Source organism: Hemicordylus capensis, chromosome 3, assembly GCF_027244095.1.
Source record: "Hemicordylus capensis ecotype Gifberg chromosome 3, rHemCap1.1.pri, whole genome shotgun sequence".
Classification (NCBI taxonomy): domain Eukaryota; kingdom Metazoa; phylum Chordata; class Lepidosauria; order Squamata; family Cordylidae; genus Hemicordylus; species Hemicordylus capensis.
In genome coordinates this window covers 240,902,576-240,925,130 of record NC_069659.1, presented here as the reverse complement: position 1 = coordinate 240,925,130, position 22,555 = coordinate 240,902,576, and the positions used below count along the sequence as shown (strand labels likewise).

The following is a 22,555-nucleotide window of genomic DNA, read 5'->3' as shown; positions in this document are numbered from 1 at the left end:
CAGGTCCTTACCTGCTCCTCTGCCCAAAGGCGCTCTTCGTTACAGACCATGGGGATTTGGTCGGTGGCCTCCTGTCTCCTCAGGGGCCTCCCTAGAGCTTCACCACTGCCCCATGCTCACCGGGCAAGTAAAATCATTTATTTGTAACTTTTTTAAAAGCTCCACTGTGCAGCTTGAGCTACCAGCAGGTATGCAGGCACTCGGGAGAGGGAGGAGTAAAGACCATTGTGCCAGGAACGTCCAGTATTAACAAACACAGCCCAGATCAGGAGCACAATATGAAACTATTATGTGGTTGCAGGAGGCGGTGGCAAGAGCTCCATCACCGAGCCCACCTGCCTCCCAAATGACAGAGTGGGCTGTTTTCGGCCCATTTCAGGCCTCTCTGCTCACGTGCACATGTCCATAGAGGCCAGAAATGGGCCAAAAATGGCCCACTCTCTGTCATTTGGGAGGCAGGCGGGCTTGGAGACGGAGCGCTTGCCATTGCCTCCTGCAATCACATAATAGCTTCATATTATGCACCTGGACTGGGCTGTATTTGTTAATATTGGACATTCCTGGAACAATGATCTTGACTGCTCCCTCTCCCGAGTGCCTCCATACTTGCTGGCAGCCCAAGTCCCCCACCACACAGCGGTGCTTTCAAAAAAGTTAAAAATAAAAGATTTTACTTGCCCCTGATCCCCCCTGCCCACAAGGGAGGGCACCGAAATCCTTCAGGTCGGGGCTCAAAAATTAGCTAGGTGCACCCCTGCCTTTGCTACCCCACTGCTTTTCTGGGTGCGGTGCCCACTTTCCAAAAGGTTGCACACGGCTGCATCCCTGCTCCGAGCAGCCTGTGCACAGCATTGGCATGCACATGGCCACCACACATGTGCGGCTGTGTGTGTGCGGATGTGGCACACAGGTTGCTGGAACAGTGCTGCAGCCACTCACAGCCTTTTGGAAAGCAGGCACCGAGCCTGGTAAAGCAGTGGGTGCAGTGGAGGAGCAGGTAAGGACCTGCTTACCTGCGTTTTAAAGGAACTGATCCTGCTCGAGGCTGCCCGAGCCAGTTCGGGCACATCCCTCTTCCTGTCTTTAAAATAAGTGCAAATAGAGTGCAATTCTGGTGGTAGCAGAAACTTTCCAGATAAGGCTCTATAAGGATCTCTTGTATCATTCATGACATTCAGCTTGTTGTGACACATAACATTTCTTTTAATTTCAGTGCTAACTTGAGTCTTGCCAGATTATTTCAAAAGTAAAGTAGCACAAATTATTTCAGGAAGAAGGAGCTAAAAAGGTGGACAACAGTAGCAGATATTACACAGGCTATGTTAAAGGAATATAGCATAATACAATACCTGTTAAGACAAATGCAGTGGCAGTGGTGATAAGCATTCTTGTCAAGATATTCAGGGAGACTGCCAAGCACAATCAGCCAAGATGCGCCACCACAACTCAGCTCACAATCACCAAATTGGAAGGGAACATGTTTCACAGGGAGCAGCTTTTTGTGGGAAATGTGCCTCCTGATTTTAGCTCAGCTCGCTGATGGTTAGTGACATATTTAATCTCTTCGGGATATTTCTGGAGCATGGGCAGAGCAGGGGTGTTTTGCCCCTTTGGACAACATCATGCATGTACAGGGATTGGGCAGTTGACCGCAAACTGCAGTCAGATTCCTGCAGTCCCTCATTACAAATATACGTCAGTAGTCAGAATGTCAGCCATTGGTATCAAACAAATATCTCTAGAAATCTACTAAGTGCTTTCTATAATTACACGAAAGCCTGAATGATTGTCTCTCAAAACTACAGTGTTCATGTGCAATCTTGTTTCATTTTACCAAATTTAAATGTTGTCCTGGAAGTTTTGCTGAGGATGAGTTAAGTATATGATAGGCTTGATAGATTTTAATTTAAATGCCAGAAATGTCCCTGTGAGAACATCTAATTCCTGAAGAATCTGCTTCTGTTTTAAGCAACAGTAATCTGCATCATAAAATGATGGTAATTGCAATGCCACACAGTACACACAGATTATTTCCTAAGAAATGTAGATGTCTGATATCAAGATTACAGATTGTCATAAATGAGAAAATAATTTCAGAGATACTAGCATTCAGCCATTACATTCTAATGGTTTTTGTAATACTGAAAAATGATATGGTATTTTGTAGGCCTGTGTGCATTCAGAAAACTTGGATTTGGGTTTGGATTTCGATCTGCCCAATCCTTTTTCAACAATGTTGGTTTCAGATGGGCTCTGCCAATGTCAGATGTCAGGATTCAGAATTCAAATCCAAATTCCAAATTATTGTTTTATTTTCCCCCATAGCAGTCAATGGGGAATTTTTTTTAAAATCATCAAACATCAGGGGATGATCCTAGGAATTAGATATTGGGCACACATGTGGGCTGGATGGCAGGAGGCAATGTATTCAATTTGAAGCAGATTAGGTGATCCTGTGATTTTTCACAATTTTTTCTTATCTTTAATTTTTTTCTTTAAATTGCCAAATCAGGCTTGTCTCAAGGCAGAGAACTATAAAAACTTCTGGAACTGAAGCACTCCTCTTGGTCCCTCATTCCATCCACATTTGGAGTATTCTGAAATGTGCTTTCATATAAAAGGGTAACAGCACCCCAATATGCCAAATCTTACATTTCTGAGATGGCTCAGCATAGAGCTCTGAAACTGAGCACAGAGATAGTTGTGGAAACATAGGAAGCTGCCATATACTTAGTCAGACCATAGGTCTATCTCGCTCAGTATTGTCTACACAGAATGGCAGCGGCGTCTCCAAGGCTGCAGGCAGGAATCTCTGAACCCTATCTTGAAGATGCCAGGGAGCGAATTTGGAGCTTTGTTGCTCAGGAACAAGAGCAACTGTACACATAGGGTGGAGGAGAGCATGTCTGTCATGTAAAATGTGACTCAGCCCTATGACTTAGTTCCTTAGATGAGCTTCTAGTGGCTGAGGTTTAAACTCAGTGGCTTATATCTTCACTAATGAAGTAGCGGCACAACGAGGAACAGAGGCGTCTCTAGGGAAAACAGCACTTAGGGCAAGCACTGAAAGCCTCTGTCCAAACATCTGACACCCATCTTTCAGATAACTTTACCATAATATCAGCTCAAAAATACAATTCCAGACACTTTCAGGAGAAACAGGTTGTAAGAAACACACACATGAATACACATATGCAACCACAGATGTGGCCTGAAAATCAGACTGGGATGGGTGGCAGTGATCAAAGAGGCCGGTGGGTGGAAGGGGAACCTTTGCAGACACCCCCACCCCCACCCCCGCGGCCTTTAGGAAGCCCCCTGAAGGGGCTACAGGTTAAAAAAAATTGAATTTCTAAAAAAATTGTGAATTGGGGGTGGGGTGGGGAGCAGCATGGCACTGGCACCCCCACCCCCCCAGGTGGCACCTAGGGCACATGCCCTGGCTGCCCTACCCTAGATTCTCCTATGATGAGGAAAGCACTGGTGCTTTTGAAAAATGCAACTACATCAGCTCCACGGCTGGCTTAGTGGGTGGGAGCAATTTTTGACATCATATTTTGAGTCGATATAGATGGATACTGGGGTCGTGGGAGGACAGTGAAATTTCCTACACACACACACTAGCATGAGTCTGGCACTCTTCAGAAGCACTGGTCCTACACTGATGCTTCTCCCCTTGCATTGCTGCAATGGGATTATTAGCCAGTATGTCAGCCAATATTAAACTCAGAATGGTTTCATTTTAATTTATAATAACTTGTGTGTTTTAATGTGTGTGCTTTATTTGCTGCTTTTTTATTTTTAATTGCCATTACCCACTTAATCAAAAATACAACCTGTTTCAAAACACATTTTGTTTTAACTCTGAGAACCGTTGCCATCACTTATATCAATAGGACTGACTTTTGAGAAAACCTGCTGAGAATCGTAGTGAGCATCTATGTCAGCAAACAGTTATCAGCCTCTTTAAAGATAACTAGTTTCACTAGAGCCAAGGGAAGTATTCAGTAAGTAAAGTTAACCTTCAAACAGTAAGCAGTTAACTTTTATAGGGTTTTCCCTACCATTTTCATTTATTCAGCTGTCAAGAAGGTCCAGACAAGTTTTAGTACCATAGGAGATGTCACTACAGTGAAAGCAGGAAATTGCTTCCTTGGCCTGAAGTTGTCTTGGCATTTCTAGTGCAGAATTTAATGGAACAAGATTTCCTTGTTTAGCTATATTTATATTCTCCTGCGTCTCTGCCTACAGCACCATGAATACGTTTTAACTTCCTAGCTCTCTTTATCTTTCCCTCTGCCATTCTGCTGGTACCAGAGCTAATGCATCCCAGAAGGCTTTGCTCCTGCTTGTGAAGGTAGCTGTCAAAGTTGCCTGGGGTATTGGGCCAAGTCGGAAAAGGTAGTTCTGTGGACAGAATCCTGAGACTAATCTCAGAGGAATCTGAATCAGAAACAATTGAAAAGCGTTAAGTGAGAGGATGCAAATATAAGTTGGACTGTTTGTAGGCAAAAGTTTTTCAGCTACTGAAACTACAAAACATTTTCAGTATTTACAGAGTTGGGAATAAGTTTAAAATATTCAGCTGCGGAGCCATGCTAATCTTTTCGCACAGGAAGAGCCTTATGGAACCCTAAAAAAGCTTTTGGCATAAGCTTCCACTTTAGTCTCTGGAAGCTCATGCAGTTCTAGATCTGTTCATCTTTTAGGTTCAACAAAGTCACTTTTCTGGGTGTTTACTTAAACATTGCTTATCTAGAATGTGAGTGTGGAAAAGGACCCAGTGAAACTATTCACCGATCTGGCTGTCCAACAATGAGCAACTGCTCGTTTGTGGGGGTGAGCGGGCTAACCTCTGCACTTCACACCAATTGTGTGAAGCACCTCAGTGTCTTTTTAGGGTTTCCTTTAGCCTAAATAGGTGTGCATGCAATTGTGGGGAAAGCAGGCTGGTGTATGATTGTTTTAGTCACCCACCAGTTTCTTTTCCAACACTTGCATAGACACCTGTTAGATTGATGTGCTTGACTATAACAATTTTGATGTGCTTGACTTTTTAAAAAAAAGTTAGAGAACACTTGATTCACTATACAAGAAAATAGGTCAATAGCGATATTGTCTTTGGAAACTCTAAACAGTTCTTAGTATTTTTCTTCTTCTGCAGAAGAGGTAGCACATTTCTAAACAACCCGTCCTTCCTTGCAGGAAATATACCTCCATCAAACCATAGCTGCTGTGCAGTGTTCAGGCTTTGTGCTCTTAATATTTTTAAAACAGGCAGATTGTTAACCAGCAAAGTCACAATTATTTTAATTAAACAAGAAATCTGAGCATGTCTTTCTGAATGCATAACATCAAATAGGTTGTTCTACACCAGAGCTGTTAAACTGCTGGCCCAAGGGCCAGATCCAACCACCACCACCGCCAGCATTCCTCTCTTCCCCGATCCCACACTTGGAAGGAAGAATTTCTCCCTCCTCCCATGCTGCCACCATGCTCCTCTCTCCTGCATTCTCGTGGCTTTTCATTACATAAGGATTGAGGCAGAAGCAATGAGTGGAGGGCAAGGGTGGGAGGAAGAGGAGAAGAAGAAGGAAAGGAAGATAGTGAGAGAAAGGGGGAGGGAGAAGAAGAGAAAGAAGAAAGGAGATGTAGGAGAAAGAGGGGCAAAAGGAAGACAGGAGGGCAAGGGAGGGAGGAAGAAAGGAACAGAGTAAGAGAAAGTGGGAGGGAGGAGGAAGACAAAGACAGAAGGGGATGAGAGGTTCCTTTCCCTGAGTGAGTGGAGGGCAAGGGAGGGGGAAGGGGAAGGGGGAAGAAAGGAAGGAATGGAGTGAGAGAAAGAGGGAGAATGGGGAAGATAAAGACAGAGGGTGGTAAGAGGCACCTTTCCCTGCATGAGTGAATGAAGGAGAGGGCGGCATGAGGCGGGTGCAAGAAAGTGTGTGAGGTGGATGCACCTCTCTGGGCATTTTCCAAATTACCTGCTGAAAAGCAGTAGTTTACTTCTGCTTGGCAAAATAATTTTGAAATCGTAAATAGAGGTTGTTGCAGAAAACCAACAGCAGCAGGAGCAGTCTTTTCTAGCTTGTGTGAAACCTTTGCATCAGGAAAATACAGCTATCTGTTTACAACATTGTAGGGCTGTATCGCAAAGATAAAAACCCAAAGAAGACATCGGAGATGTGAACGGCACCTTGCTGACAGCGCAGGGGCTGCAATGTAGAATCACAGGCAATGTAGAAGGACACTTAATGGACACATAGTGACACTGTTGTAGTCTCCAATCTGGAAAGTGCCCTGGAGCTGCATTGGAATCTAATCCAGGCCTCCTCCCAATTGAGTTTTACACCCCTGTTCTAAACTTATTTTATGTTCACTTATGTTTGTTCTAGAGATGTTTCCTTAATAGTATTATATGTCCATATACCCTGTTTCCCCAAAAGTAAGACCTACCCCGAAAGTAAGACCTAGCAGTAATTTCTGATGTACCGCTAATTGCCCTAGTGCGTTGCCCTAGTGCATATATGAGTATGTAGTAGCTATTTCAGTCGCATATAAACTTCTACCTAAAAATTAGACTGAAAAATTTAGACTGTCTGAAGAATACTCATTTACACTTTCAATGAGCATATGAGATAGGCTCATCTCCTTCCCCCTCCTGTTCAAAAGTGAAAGGTGCTCAGCATGACAAAGGGTATCAGACCACAGAATTAGAGTTAGAGGGCCATCATCTAATTGTGTCTGTCTTTGGTGGCTCTTGTGGATATTTTGAGTGTGCAGAGGTTATCTCTATGCTGTTAGTATGATATTGGGAAGGAAAGATAGTCTGTGCATGGGATATGAAAGGGAAAGGGCTGGATTTTATATTACATGACAGGAGCTGCATTTCACAAAGTGGTAGAGTGGGAAGTGAATTGGGTGACTTTGAAAAATATAGCTATTCTAGTGTCAATTTGGATTGAGACTTGTTACTATATAAGCTTAATTGAAGACTAGGAGGAGTTTGGCTTGGTTGACCTTTTAACAGGAGTAAGGAAACTGCATTTTCCTTATGAACTACAAACTGCATTTGGAAGGATTATAGCTCAAATAGTAGAGCACATGGCCTGCACACAGAAGGCAATCTTATCCACCAGTTAAAGGGATCTCAGGTGTTGGAAAAAGCTTCTGCCTACCTTGGAAAGCCACTACCACTCACAGAAGGACAATGGCAGAAGGGCAATGGCAGATTCTTATGTTCTCACAATGGACATATGAATTCAATGCATGTTTACTCGGGCTGACATCCAGATAAATGCTGGGCTGTCAGTCAAAAATCACCCATAGCACATCTCTTCCCTCTGAAAACCACTGTGCCTCACATTGAGCCCTCGGGGACATATTTTTTGGAGGTACAATGGGCTTCAGAGGGAAGAGCAGATTGGGAAAAACCGTCACCTTCTCATCACATTACAGTCTACCATTAGTCTGGATGTCAGTCAGTGTTGCACCAGAATTAAATAAGCCTCCAGACTAGCATTGTTGCACCAGAGCAGTGCCTCTGTTAAATAGTCCAGTGAGTTCAGTGAGGCTTACTGTTATGTACAGAAAGGGTTAAAAGTATATATCTACATCTATCCATATAAACACAAGCATACAAACATAGTAGTATGATTTATTAATGACCATCACCATTCGATGATGTTTTTGTTTGCCATATTTAAGCTAAGTTCACTTTTGCTCCTTTAAGACTCATGGTTGTTTACCATAAAATGAACTGTAACTATGTGGATGTGCCTGGAACACTTTGTAAGTGTCAGTGGAATGGACGTTGTACTGCCAAGTTCTGCTATAACCTTCATACTGGAAATAGTGGTTAACCTGGTAACATGACCTCAAGACACATTTATTATTTCGTTGCTCATTTAGCACCATTGCAGAAAAAGGTCTTAGGTCTTAATTCCTTTGAAATTCTTTGTAGTGATGATAGGTGTGTAATTGTGCAGGAAAAAATGAGACGGAGTTTCTATTTAATAAACATCTGTTTTCATTATAACTTTCTCCGTGATTCTCCCACAATAAGCAAGAGCATTGCTTTGAAACATATCTTGCAGATATGAACAATTTCAACGTGCATAGAGCTTTTATAACTGTCATTTAAAAAGTGTCCTGATCTTTACAGACTCTAACAAGGTAGTGCTGGATTGGGCAATGATGGAAAAAATCAGAAATTAGATGAGGATCTAATAGGAATGTAAACAAACAGGCAGGCAGTGGAGGTGGTAGTTGTATTAGAATTAAAATTGTGTGTTTAAGTTTATATTGTTACATTAACAAGTATTTGTCTCATTTTATTCATTTTTCTCAGTTTAAACTTTGTTTTTCATATATATGACCTGGAACCTAAACAATGGAATAAAGATACAAAAGCCAGAGATGGATGCCCTAAGAGGCAGAACTGTCCTTCACTGGTTTTTGTACATTCTCACTTTTTACATGGAACTAGCTTAACCCACTCAGAGCATCTGTGCTTGATTGATCCCCTCCTCATCTCAGAGATCTCTCCAATCTCACCTGAGCCGCACTCCTGCTGCTCCTCCTCCATACCATTGCTTCCATCCCCCCCACCCCTCTTGGTTACTCCTCCATCCCTTTACTCCACCCCCCTCAACTCTCTTCATTTCGGCTGCAGTGTTGCTGGCACCTATTGGCCAAGCTGCAGCCCCCCCTCACCTGAGCCCCACTCCTGCTCCTTCCCACAGGAGCAGCAGCAGTTGACCGGGCCCTTCCTTGCTGCTGCCACCGCCATGGCCTTTCGTTCCCCTCAGGCCACTGACAGGCCCGGACCCATCCCTTGCCTGCCTGCCTCCCTCCGCCAATGGCCTCAGTAGCGTCAAACAGCAACAGTGGTTGACTGGGCCCTTCCTTGCTGCTGCCACCATCATGGCTACTAGTTCTCCTCAGGTCTCTGCCAGGCTTGGACACCTCACTCTTCCTTCTTCCCCTCCTTTCTTTTTCTCTTTCCTCCCCTGCTCTTTCCCTCTGTCTTTCTTCCCCTCCCTTCTTTTTTCTTTCTCTCTCTCCCCCCTTGCCTGAGTTAACAGATCTTGTTCATCTTGTTTCCTCATCTAATTCACACAACAGCAGACTCCTGCCCTCTATCTATCTATCTATCTATCTATCTATCTATATTCCTCTCCTCTACAATCAAGAACATCTTCCAACCATTCCAACTGTCCTTAATCATCACAGGCTCCTCCTCCCTATCTGCTTATGGAATCCCCACTGCCCAATCACCATGGTGCTTCTGCTCTCACAGGCTCCTCCCTATCTGCATATGGAATCTCCACTGCCCAAGCAGCACGGTGCTTCTGCTCGTGAACTTTCACGAGAGCTGCCACGCTCAGGATTAGCCATGGGTACGCCTTAGAGAATTATATATATAGCTAGGACTCAGACATTCCAAGAGCAAATTTTATATGGTCACTGTCACATTAAATAAAAGCTCTTGAAACTGGTAGCTATTTGGAAAGTACTTTCAGCTTATGACTTCCAACCGGTCCCAAGTAGCCTGTAGTCATTATGCCACTACTTTTAATTATATTCTGGAAAAAATTGTTTCTGGAATTCCATAGTTACTGCTTTAACGGTATGATCCTATGCATGTTCACCCAGCAATAAATTGCACTGAGTTCAGCAAGATTTGCTCACAAGTACATGTGCTATAGGATTGCAGCCCAGGGTAAATCCACTTTCTGGAGTCCCTAGAAACTCAGCTGGATTTATTTCTCTGAACAGACATGCTTAGGATAGTATTGTTGATGTGTTAATGTACTCTTGACTTTTCCCGAATCAATATTCCCAACAACTGGGACAAAATGTATACTGAAGGATTAGTTATATTGTTAAAACAAGAGAGTACTCCTAGAAGACTTTTTAAAAAATATTCTTAAGAACATACATCTGAGTTCATTGATCAAATGTGGCAGTAGGAGTTAGTGCTGAAATTGCAAACTCTAAAACTGCTATGTTTGTGAAATCATCATTAAAGTAAACACATAACATTTATTCAGGTTTGATCATCATTGTGTATTTGCAAATAAAACAAAAAATCTAAGGCACCCATCATTAAGATGTTATCTTACACAATTAGTTGAGGGCTACATCATTCACAAGCAGTCTGTTTCAGTCTGCAGACATATTCTGCTGAATTATTCTCTTGGTAGAAATAATTTGTCTCTCCTGAACATGGGTTCAGGACATCACATTGTTGCTTTCACTGTTCTTCAGGCTATGAGTTAAAAGATAGTGTAATTGTAATTAAAATATCTCTAAGTATGCTAATTATAGTATAGTTTTACTACACCTTCATGGCTAAATTTAGGATATCACATTTAAAGGCTATTAATATAATAATAATAATAATAATAATAATAATAATACTCAATGAGGTCATTCACATAGTCAAAAACTGTGTTCTACCCAGGTTTGGGAGCCGTGTGTGCTCCCAGTTTTCGGTTGTGTGGAAGCAAGGTAGAAGGAAAACCTGGATCGAAGTGATTGTATGGAAGCAAAGTAGGAGGAAAACCTGGGTAACTTTTCCTCCTAGTTTTTTCCTAGCTTTAGATGTATTTTATTTATTTATTTATATTTATTGTTACATTTATATACCGCCTTTCGTTAAAAGACAACCCCAAGGTGGTTTACAAAAGTTAAAACATACAATAAAAAGGCAATAAAACATCAAGCTTATTTATATATATATATATAGAGAGAGAGAGAGAGAGAGAGAGAGAGAGAGAGAGAGATACACACACACACACACATAAAATACAGGCATAAAAACAATACAACAGATAAAAACACACGGAAGCAGCAGTAAAAACGATTATGTAAAAGCCTGGGTAAAAAGCCAAGTTTTAACAAGCTTTCTAAAAGCCATGATGGAGTCCGAGGAGCAAATGGCCACTGGGAGAGCATTCCAAAGTCTGGGAGCAGCAACAGAGAAGGCCCTGTCCCGAGTGCACAACAGCCGGGCCTCTCTCATTGTCGGCACCCGGAGCAGGGCCCCCTCAGATGTCTTCGTCAAATGGGCAGCAACCCTTGGGAGCAGGCGGCCCCTCAAATACCCCGGTCCCAAATCATTAAGGGCTTTAAAGGTCAAAACCAGCACCTTGATTAGGACCCGGAAACGAACTGGCAGCCAGTGCAACTCTTTCAGAATGGGGGTGATGTGCTCCCAATGGGCAGCTCCGGATAAAACCCTTGCTGCCACGTTTTGCACTAGCTGCAGTTTCCGGATATTCTTCAAGGGCAGCCCCATGTAGAGCGCGTTACAGTAATCCAGCCGTGACGTGACTAAGGCATGGGTAACTGTGGCCAGATCTGCCTTCTCGAGAAAGGGACGCAGCTGGCGCACTAGCCAAAGCCGTGCAAAGGCACCCCTGGCCACCGCCTCCACCTGAACTTCCAAAAGCAGAGCCGGGTCCAGTAGTACCCCCAAGCTGCGTACTTGCTCCTTCAAGGGGAGTGCAATCCCATCCAGAACCGGTAAAATCTCCTCATCCCGATTGGCTCTCCTACTGACCAACTGTACCTCTGTATGGATTCAATTTCAGTTTATTAGCCCACATCCAGCCCATCACGGCCTATTGAAATGTAAAGGGGACAAGATAACATTGGCTGATTTTGAGGAAGGGGTTGTTCTGACTGTCCTGGTTGCCAAGAAATGCCAATGTCAGGGCCAGAGTAGTGGGCAGCCCTGCCAAATCTGGAGCTGGAGGGTGTGCTATCCAGTCTATTGTCCCTGAAATTGAGTGTAGAGCTGGAATAAGCCTAAAGTATAGCAAACTGATGGTTGTCATAGTGTTTGCTTACACATATATAACTCTGCGTTTGTGTGTGTGTGTCTGTCTGTGCCTCTATTACCTTGGGAGGCATGAGCTGGTGTACCTCGATAAGTAAATCAAAGACAAAACCAATTAACCTTCTGAGGAGACCAGCTTTTCAAGGGTGAAAATTCAGTCATTTTGGAACCAATTTTTGCTTTCATTCCTGCCAACACACCCCAGGGTTCACAGCAGAAAACACCAGAAAGCATGAACTAAAGACGAACCCCGTTTACCAGATCATGTGCCACTGCAGCATGGCTCCGCACCGCAGTGACTCGCAAGGAGACCCCCAGCCGGGAGGCTCCAACAAGCCTCCTGGTGTTGGGGGACTCCCCAGCATGCCCCATGTACTCATGCAGAGCATGCTGGGACTTCTGGGGGCCAGCCAGCACCCAATCCCCACCACCCCTACCAGCTCCGTGATGGAGCTGGTAATCGTAAAATTCGGTAAACCAAATTGGCCAGCCAGGGCAAGCCCGCTCTCCCCACCAAACCCCTGAGGGCTCTCAACACTGCTCATGTGAAGAGCCTCCCTGACTGTTGGGGGATTCATGTTGCCCTTTCAAACTTAACAGTTGAACATATGAAGCTGTCATATATGGAGCTCAAGCATTGGTAAATAGAGTCCTATATTTCGTCCAGTACTGCCTAGGCTGATTGCCAACCCCTGCATGCAAAACATGTGTGCTCTCAGAGAGTGATGGGGCCTCTCCTTTTGCATTGCAAACACTAGTGCACACTTGGATAGCATGCTTGCTGCATAAAGTGTACGTATGTCTCGGTCCCCAGAACATGCATAATGTATGGGAGGAATGCACTTAAATGACACAGAGCTGTATGATGTGCAGTCCAAGATCCTTAGTAATTTTAGTGCAGTAGTTTTAATTAGGGTATATGCATTGTGTGGTAAATGAATGCTATTAACTTCATTCTGCTTGTTGACAGAGCACCATTAACTTTATTGAAGTGTTGCAAGGCACAGGAACTCTTCTGTGTCGGATACCTGCCTCTCAGATACACAAGTCACATCCTATAAGCTAAAGGTTTCACTTGTCTCCAAAAAACAAATCAACAGCTTGACATTTTGCAGGAGAAGGCCCTACTCGTACATAAGAGATTCAGGAATATTTTGCACATGGAAGTATTTGTACCTGTTGGTTTATTGCCCTTATTTACAAAATCTATATAATTATTTCTCTTAGCCACCCAACATGAGGATGCGTGTCTTCGGGGCGGAACTCTTGTGCAGAACTCTCGTAACATGCTGCGAGAGTTCCCGGCAATGACGGGAGCAAGGACAGAGAAATTGGGACCCAATTGGGAAGGAGCCGCATGAGGGAAATGGCAGGCCCAGACGCGATAGGGAGGTGGCGGTCGCCGCGATGAGGGGTCGGCAGCTGCGATGGCGAGGCAGTGGCGGGCCCCGCTGTGGTGGCGAGGCAGCGGCAGGCCCTGAGGCGGTGGCGGTTTGGGGCCTGGCCACGGTGGCAAGGTAGCAGCGGGGTGAGGAGGCGGCTGGGCTGCCAGGAAGAGGAGACGGCCCAGGAGGGGATGGGCCAGCTTTAAAGCCGGCTAGAAACCGTGGGCAGGGAGGGGGAAGGACCTGCCCAGGCGGGAAACGCCAGCCCCAAATACTGCACAGATGTTCTGTGCGGGGTCGGCTAGTAATTAGGAAATGCTTAGGTTTCATCATAATGCCATTGTGTCCTGTGCCATTGTGTGAAAAATTTGACATTTTTGAAATACACTTCCAAGCAAGAAAGCACAGAGGAATACAGACTAATTTAGAAAAGCATGTTGTAGTTTAACACAGTTATTGTTATGTCTAAAACATCTTGTTTAACCTTCTACAGAATTATACTCTCATTTTTACTATCATGGGACTGAAAAACATAGTATCCCCTTGTGTGCTGGATTAAGGATATCAGAGTGAAAAATGGGCAGAATACAATTCCAGTTTTTTAGAGTTCAGTATTGTCCCTGCATTGTTACAATGGGCTGAGACAGATTAACAGTGGCAGGGATATCTTATCTTAAGAAACATTTTGGCTTCAGGCTGTAGGCTGGGCCAACTGGGAGAGAGCCAACTAGGGAAAAAACTCTAGCTCCAGACTATATATACTTTTCAGGCGAAGGATGTTTTAAAGTACCCCAATCATTCCCCTTTTTTCTCTGTCCATAAGCAGTGGCTGAAGGGTATGTTATTCTGTAACCTTCCTTTTTAGAACTATGGAGATTTGTGATGTCTTTGTTAATATTTAGTTTATTTACAAATATACAGGTGGAGCAGATGCCAAGGAGGCACACAATCCATGCTGATCCTAAGCAACACTCCCAAAGTGGCCCCTAGCAAGAAATCTCTTGACAACACTGGCTGTCCCAAAACTCAGTCTTTACCTGTTCTCCATCGGCTCACCTGTTACACTTTTTTTTTTTTACTGAGACCGGAACACAGACTAGCCTTCAGTCCCCATTTAGAGAGTTCAGTAGTAGTAATATATCTAATTATTAACTCCAGGTCGAAGAACTACCAGGGATAGCTGGTGGCCCATTAAGCCAGATTATGACATGTTGAGGCCCTAAGCTTAATGCCAAAATTAAAAGGCCCCCTAACAGTACAAAACACATCAGAAGTCCTGCCCTGGCACATCACTCACCACCACCAACCACCCGCTCCCTGTTATGGGCTACTCATGGTTACAGAAGTGTTCCTTTGGAGAGGCATAGGTTGCCTGTAACCAGGTATTGATGGTGGGCATTGGTCTAAACCAGGCCCAGGTATAATAAGATTTCTATATAATTTACATTTATTTCTGCACAGATTTATAAACACAATATAATAAATAATTATGTTGACATATAAGTATATTGTTGTCTTATCAGCATGATCATGTCTGTTTTAGAGTCTTTTTTTCCTTTCTCCTTTGTTTTCCAAGCTATTCTCACGATCACTGGAAAGCGGACTAAGGGAGCTTAGCCCACTTTCCAGGGATCGTGGGAACTACCGGGCTTATAGGCAAGCCCGGTGCTCCCAAGGCAGCTAGCCCACCTAACTACCCCTCCCCTAAGACAAGGCTAACAGAGCGAGCACTCCGTTAACCTCATCTTTTTGCTCGTGTATTGCTGTGGCGCATGGCGATACATGATAGACCTCTGGCCAGGAAGCTGCAAGCTGCCTCCCAGACTCAAGGGTCTCTCCAAAATGCCCTGCGGGGATGCTTGTGCGGGGCATCCTGGGACTTTCGAGGACCGCACGGCCCCCGATCCCCGCCGCTCCTGCCAGCTCCATGACGGAGCTGGCAGTTGTGTGGGCAGCCAATCCGGCCGCCCAGCTACGAGCGGCTGCTCGTCTGCGGGGAGAGCGGGCTAAGCCCATTCTCCCTGCAGTTAGCCCCAAACCTCTTCTCACTGGTCGTGGGAAGAGCTTCACTGTGTGATAAAAGAACATGTCCATAACAATCTTTTGTAAATACAGAAAATCTGAATATAAGAAAATCCTCTACTAACAACTTGTAATTTACCTCTCCTATTTGTATGCTCCCCCCCCCCCACTGTGATATCATATGAGACTATGCTTAAAGTCAGGACATGAAAGGGGCATATTCTTAACCTGGCTGTTTTGTTCTGAACAAGTTAATCCAGAGAGCAACTGTTTTCCTTAGTCTCTCTTTGATCCTTTGATCCTTGTTCATGCTATTTGCTCATTCCACAATTACTGCAGTGTCTGATGTGGAGGTGGCAAGCAACTCCTCTTATGTCGTTAGGCTGGATCAGTTTCAGTTTGTGACTGATGATGATGTGAATAAGCTGCTTGGAGCACTGCGGCCTACCACCTGTTCTCTTGACCCTTGTGCGACATGGCTTATACTATCTGGCGGGGGGTTGTAGAGAGCCTAGTAGATATTATAAATGCTTCTCTGAGGGAGGGTAGGATGCCTTCCTGCCTTAAGGAGTCCATCATTAGACCTCCTCTGAAGAAGCCTGTACTAGATCCCTCAGAGTTTAGCAACTATAGGCCTGTTTCCAATCTTCTGTGGCTGGGCAAGGTAATTGAGAGGGTAGTGGCCTCCCAGCTCTAGGCAGTCTTGGAGGAAACTGATATAGACCCATTTATAAACTGGTTTTGGGGTGGGCTTGGTCAGCCTGATAGATGATCTCCAGTTAGGAACTGACAGAGGGAGTGTGACACTTTTGGTCCTTTTGGACCTCTCCACAACTTTCAATATGATCAACCATAGTATCCTTCTGGAGCATCTGAGGGGTTGGATGTGGGAAGCACTCCTTTGCAGTGATCTTACCTCTTAGGCAGATTCCAGATGGTGTCTCTTGGAGACTGTAGTTCTTCCAAATCTGAAACTTTATATGGTGTCCCCAAAGGCTCCATATTGGCTCCAGTGCTTTTTAACATCTACATGAAACCGCTGGGAAAGATCATCACGACATTTGGTGCAGGTATTATCAGAATGCTGATGACACCCAAATCTATTTCTCCATGTCATCATCATCAGGAGAAGACATAACCTCTGTAAATGCCTGTCTGAACGTGGTGATGGGCTGGATGAGGGATAACAAACTGAGACTGAATCCAGATAAGACAAAGGTACTTATTGTGCCAGGTCAGAACTCAGGAGATGATTTTGATCTGCTGGTTCTGGATGGGATCACACTTCCCCAGAAGGAACACTTATGCAGTCTGGGTGTGCTTCTGGATCTGAACCTCTCCCTGGTGTCCCAGGTTGTGGCAGTGGCCAAAGGTGCTTTCTTTCAGCTTTGGCTGATTCGTCAGCTGTGTCCATTTATTGAGATAAAGATAACGTCAGAACAGTGGCTCATATTCTGGTAACCTCCAGACTTGACTACTGCAACACTCTCTATGTGGAACTGCCTTTCTACATTTCCTCTGGCAACTTTTTAAAAGTCTCTAAAGACTAATTTTTGCACCCAAGCTTTTAAATTTGACTGTGGTTTTAAATTGTTTTAAGGTTCTCATTTTAATTTGTTTTATGTTGTTATAAACCTCCCAGAGACAGAAGTCTGGAGCGGTCTACACATTTGAGAAATAAATAAATAAATATTAATGACATGAAACAGCTCATTAACATGCTTTGCAAACTCATTGATTCCCCAGTAAAAGGACTGTTTCCTTCTCATCAAAGTCTTTGATCCTTTAACCAGGTTTAGTTATCAGTATATCCTCAAGCTAGGCAATTATTCCAGAAGGATTTATTCTCATATACTTTCAGGGTTCAGCCTGACCCTAATGGCATTATTAAACATAGTTGAGGTACCGCTGGGGTAGAGGTCTCCATAATAGTCAATTTCTCAAATGCCAGCTTTCCTATCTTTCTAAAATGCCAGTTTCTCTCTCTCAAGACTCCTGATGCATCTTTATAAAATATTCCCTGGCAGCTCTGTAGATGACATTTTCAGGGGGGGGGGAGTTGCGTGTATGTGTGTGTGTGTATTTCCACTATTATTCATGCCTGTACAGAATATTTAGTATGGCATTGTTTGTCAGGGATTCAGGGGTACTGTTTCCTGCAGAGTTATTCAGTGTGCTTTTTCTTTCATCTGTGTGCTGTTTCCTGCACAGTTAGGTCCAGCTGCCTTGGCAATGGCTGAACTAGCAGGAAACAATCCAAGTGAAAGTCAGGTAAATACAGAAGGTCAAAGAAATGTAGCATGGATGGATGGATCTAGAGATATACGGGATCTGATGCATTTCTGGTCAGGTCACAGAGTCAGAGAGGAATAGAAACGTATTTATTACATTTTTAATCTGCTATTCCTCAAGAACCATTTGGCATGGTATAGATGGAGGGGGGTTAATAAGAGGAAGGGTTGGTCTTTCCTATAACAAAAGACTAAAACATTTGGGACCCCTAAGATTGTGGGGGGGCAACTAGGGAAGAAAATGGTGGAAGTTTATAAAATGATGCATTAAGTGTAGAGATAGTGGTTGATATCCTGTCTAACACTGTGGGTACACTTTAAATATCAGCATGTACATAGCACTTACCCCCATGCTAGTCTCTGCACTTCTGAAGTGTTGGTATTCTTGCTTTCAAAGTGCTCCATGTGCTCTGGAAGCATTCTGATACAGTGAAAATCACATTCCCAAGGGATTTTCTCCTCCTGCTCCTTCCTTCAGGCCGGATATTTAAAAGTGACATTCTCGGAACAAGAATCCAGGAAAACACAGCTTTAAGAGTCCTGGAAAATTACATGTCCCAGGATTTCTTGTGTCTGGAATGCTGCTATTGAAGTACTCTTATGCTCCAGAAAGAGGAAGACAAAAAATGAGAGAGGCCAAAGCCTATAGAGAGTAGAGAGGACAACCTCAGGTTCAGTTCAAGGTTTATTACAGTCTATGACCAGCACAACAATCTCAGGTAGTAGAGTAGAGAGAAAGGACAACCCTAACTCCCTGCCAAGTAAGATAGGGAAATGAAGGGGTGGAGAATAAGCTTCTAGGGGTTCACGATAGGTTGGGTAGAATATGTCATCTAATCCACTTGGGGTTTTTTGTAAGCAATTGTAAAGTTTAAATATTTCTTTTGAACATTTTCAAGGAAAAGTTGCAAAAAGTGAGTGCTAACAAGGGGCATGCAGAACCGGTTTGAATCAAACTGGGTTAGATTCAGATTGGCCTGGTTTGGCCAGTTTGAACTCAAACTGGACAAGCCTCAATAAAAGATGTCCAAGTTTGAACTGGACTGGAACCAGTCTGATACAGTCCAATTTAACTTGGTTCATGGGGCACTGCTTGTAAAAGGGAATCTGGTGAAGATTCCCCTTTACAAGGAAAGCCTGGGGGTGGGGTGGCAAAAGGGAATCCTAATGGCTTCAGCAGCTGTGTGGCGTGGTTACACAAATGGCCTCCACACACGCAAGTGGCCTCTGTGTATGCATGGAGGCTGAAACTGGGCCACCACTAGCCCACACTGCTGGGGGGTGGAGCGCCAGTGGGCTGTAGAGGAGACAAAGCCAGTAAGGTGCCCTCTCATCACCCCTCTCGGCCACCCATAGGACCCTTTTAGAGGTCCTCACCAGAAGCCCCTTTACAAGCAATGTCCCTTAAACTGGTTGAAATTGGTTTGACCTGGTTCAACTTAATGGACCAGACTGCCGGCCGGTTCAACCGAACCAGCTCACGGACCAGTGGTCAGTTCAAGTTTGGTTCAAATTCAAACTGAACTGCCAAAACTGGTTCCGTGCTGTTAATGGAACTGTCCTGGGGTGATTGGTGAACCCCCCTTAATTTGCGTTCAGGCTTGCGTGTGGAAAGGACAGCTTCATGTCAGATTAAATTTGTGCTAAGTTGTGGGCCCAGGAAATGACTGGACTGAGGCAAGATTTAAGTTTCAAAATCAAACAAAAAAATTTAATTGAAAGGATGGGTACAGCAGAGAGAAATGTGTGGTTAGAGCAATATTACTATTAAAAGTATGTTCAACTGCAAAGAGGTATTTTAGCTTAAAGTCCTAATTGTATAAATTTCCAAGTGAGCAAGAGAAAGAGGCCTTTTAGAGAAGGAGGCGGTTGGACTTAAGAAGAGAGAATAGGGATAGAGATGGGTCCAGCAAGGGGCAAACGTTCATATCACCTGATCTGGACGAAGAAACCTCAGTGCTCCTGGAACAACTGAAAGACTTCATTCCTCAGGGACAACTCGGTCAGAGGCAGGGGTGAAAAAGCCAGAAGGGTTAGTTGGATAGAGGTGACTCCACAAGGGTGCTTCCTCCATGGAACCAGCTTCCTTAGTTGGCAAGGAAGACTGGGCAGATCAGGCTAGGCAATAAAACAGATCTGGAGAGTGGCACAAAGAACACAGCCTGGAGTGATGGCCTGTGAACAGTAAATCACCCAAGCAGCTGCTGGTGACTCCAAGGTAGATGGTGCACAAAGAACATACTGGATGATGGAACTGGGGCTTGATATACCCAAAGACATATCCTGGGGCCACATTCTTGTTGCCCTTCTATGCTGAATAAGTGCATTGGGTGGAACCAGCAAGGATTCCATTGTTGGTGATCTCTCTTCCTGAGTGTAACAATGTGGGAATTGCCGAAGCACACCAAGGCTGATTGTCATGACAATAGGGTGCATAGACAAGCCTGCCTCACAAGCCCACCTACAAAATGAGGCTAAGGGAGCAAGCACTCCGGTAACCTCATTTTGGCGATAGTCTGTCAGCCCCAGCTGCTTGCAGCAGGACCTGGGAGACTGTGGGGGCTCCCAGCCGGAGTTAGAGGGATCCCCATAATGCCCCGTGCACTAGGGCATTATGGGAGTTCTTCAGGGTGGGGAGATGCTCCCAGCCCACTGACTCTTGATGAGGAAAAAAGAGTCTGAGGAGGCAGCTGCATCTCCTGCGGGGAGGTAAGCTTTGGAAGACTTCCTCCCCTTGCCCCTTTTGAGCCCTTTCTCCAGTCATGAGAAAGAGCTCACTGTTTTCCTGTTTTGTGAGAGTAAGGAACAGGGAGCATTGTTTTTCTGTTTATTTTTATATGTAAAAGTTTAAACCTTGTTTCTTGTTTAAACCTTTCAGAGGTAGATAGACATACTGTCAATAGTAACTTTAATTTTAAATACATCTATGCTGAATATAAAATCATAGCAACATCCTTCAAAGCCATAATTTTTCAAAGCCATAACTGAAACAGCATATATATTGCATTGTTTTTCCATTGTATATGTTTTGGACATAAAAAATGCTCTGACTTGCAAAGGAATCTTTGACACAATGTATGTGCTACAGGACCTCTTTCATAATAAAATTGTCCATTTGATACAAGGAAGGTCTAAAACGGTACAAAACAATATTATTGAAGCCGTCCTGATGCATTTCGAGGAAAATGCTCTTGTTCAGAGCAATAACTCAAGGTAGGCTTTATCTAAGTGCATGGCTTCTAGTAAGATTACTCTATCATATCCTTGAGTTATTTTATATAGCAAACATAATGCAAATTTTACCAGTCAGCAGTTAATTTGATGTACTGAAACAGTGAGCAATCGGTAGGAGTAATTGGTTAAAAGAGCCAACAAAGAGGCTATTCTGACAATCAGGCGAAATCTAGCTAGGTGAGCATATCCCGATTTCGCCTGACTGTGTGAGCCACCGGGCTCCAGGTGGTTCCGATCATGAGAAGATCCTCAAAGTTTCTGAATAATTTGTATACCAATGCATACCTGCTTTCTCGAGGAGGGCTGAGTTGGCGCAGGCACGCTAGCCGCCGCCTGACTTCCGGCCCCGCCCCCAGAAGCAGACGGAGCCTATCAGGGCCAGCTCCCAGCCCCGCGTGCTCCTTGTGGAGGGGGCTGGGACAAGCCAGCCGCGCCGCGGAGGGCGGCTCGCGGCTCAATTCTGACGATCAGGCGAAATCGAGCTAGGTGAGCATAGCCCGATTTCGCCTGACTGTGTGAGCCACCGGGCTCCAGGTGGTTCCGATCATGAGAAGATCCTCAAAGTTTCTGAATAATTTGCATACCAATCTAGTACCTATTTCATTTCATTTCATTTCATTTATTTAACACATTTTTATACCGCCCCAACCCAAGGTCTCAGGGCAGTTCACAATTAAATTTGACTTTTATATACATATTAGTAAAATGGTTTGCAGTTTGCAAGCATGCCTCCTGTGCCACAAAGTCCAGGCTTCCTGTGTCTAAATATATCTAAGAAAACTGCCAAAGTTTGTTTGAACCATAATCCTAACTCTAACCTATAATTATCCAGTGAGAGAGTATTTCTGCATTTTCTGAGACATTAATGAATTTTTCTGGTTTGTCTCTGTGTGTGTCTCTGTGTGTGTGTGTGTGTGTGTGTGTGTGTGTGTGTGTGTGTGTGTGTGTGTAAGTCTGGACAAGGTCTGAAACCTACCTGTGAAAATGGCATGTTTCTATATTTCGTGGTTTGGTCTGGGAATTTCATGTCAGTGAGTGAGTGAGTGAGTGAGTGAGACCCAAGCAGCTTTCGATCTATATAAGATTAAAACCTGATTTAAGATGAAATAAAAGCACAAATTAATATGCATGTCACATATCTCTTTATATTTGAATGTCTTTGATGGTTTCTTCCCTACAATCTCCTACAGTACTCCTAAAGTAGATATTTTCAGGAAAAAGACTCAAACGTTATGGTTAATTTTGGAGGTGGCATTCTGGAATACCTTTGATCATAAATTGAGATTAATTGAGATTAATGCTAGGGGCCAAATCCCACTTGCTCTATGTATGGAGATCAGAAACCTCTTTTCTGATCTCCATACACAAAGCTCTTTTGCTGGAGGCTAATAGGCCTTTCCCATGTCCTTAGCTGGCACCAGAGGGGCTGAGGAGGCAAGTTCCTACCCCCACCATTCCTGAATGGTTATGTGAAAGAAAGGGATTCTTCTCCTACTTAGAATGCTTTTCTTCATTACCACCATTATCAACAATCTCGTTCTGTCTCTCTTTTATGTATAGCATTGCACTATATAAAAAGTAGTTTCTCATGGCTCATTTTCATTTATGCCTGGGATGGAAGCAGCAATGTTAAATATAATAGCTATTCTTATGACCATAAAAACTGGGTAGGAGAGAGCAAACCCAGCTTTTTAAAAAAAATCATCTGGGCCCATGGAACTGCATCACAACTGCAGAATTTGGGACTGAGTAACCAGGCTTTGTTACCCAGGTCC

General features: G+C 44.0%; 1 protein-coding gene and 1 long non-coding RNA gene across 3 annotated transcripts in view; one reads left to right on the top strand and one right to left on the bottom strand.

The window, feature by feature from the left end:
* Positions 1–22,555, top strand: part of PRKG1 (protein kinase cGMP-dependent 1) — a 1,007,212-nt gene that overhangs the window by 767,815 nt on the left and 216,842 nt on the right. The window lies entirely within an intron of this gene.
* LOC128349247 (uncharacterized) lies at positions 10,106–19,845 on the bottom strand. Its single transcript, XR_008318659.1, has 3 exons — positions 19,480–19,845; positions 17,893–18,189; positions 10,106–10,273 (listed from the first exon to the last, which is right to left on the bottom strand). It is a non-coding gene; the product is annotated as an uncharacterized LOC128349247 (long non-coding RNA).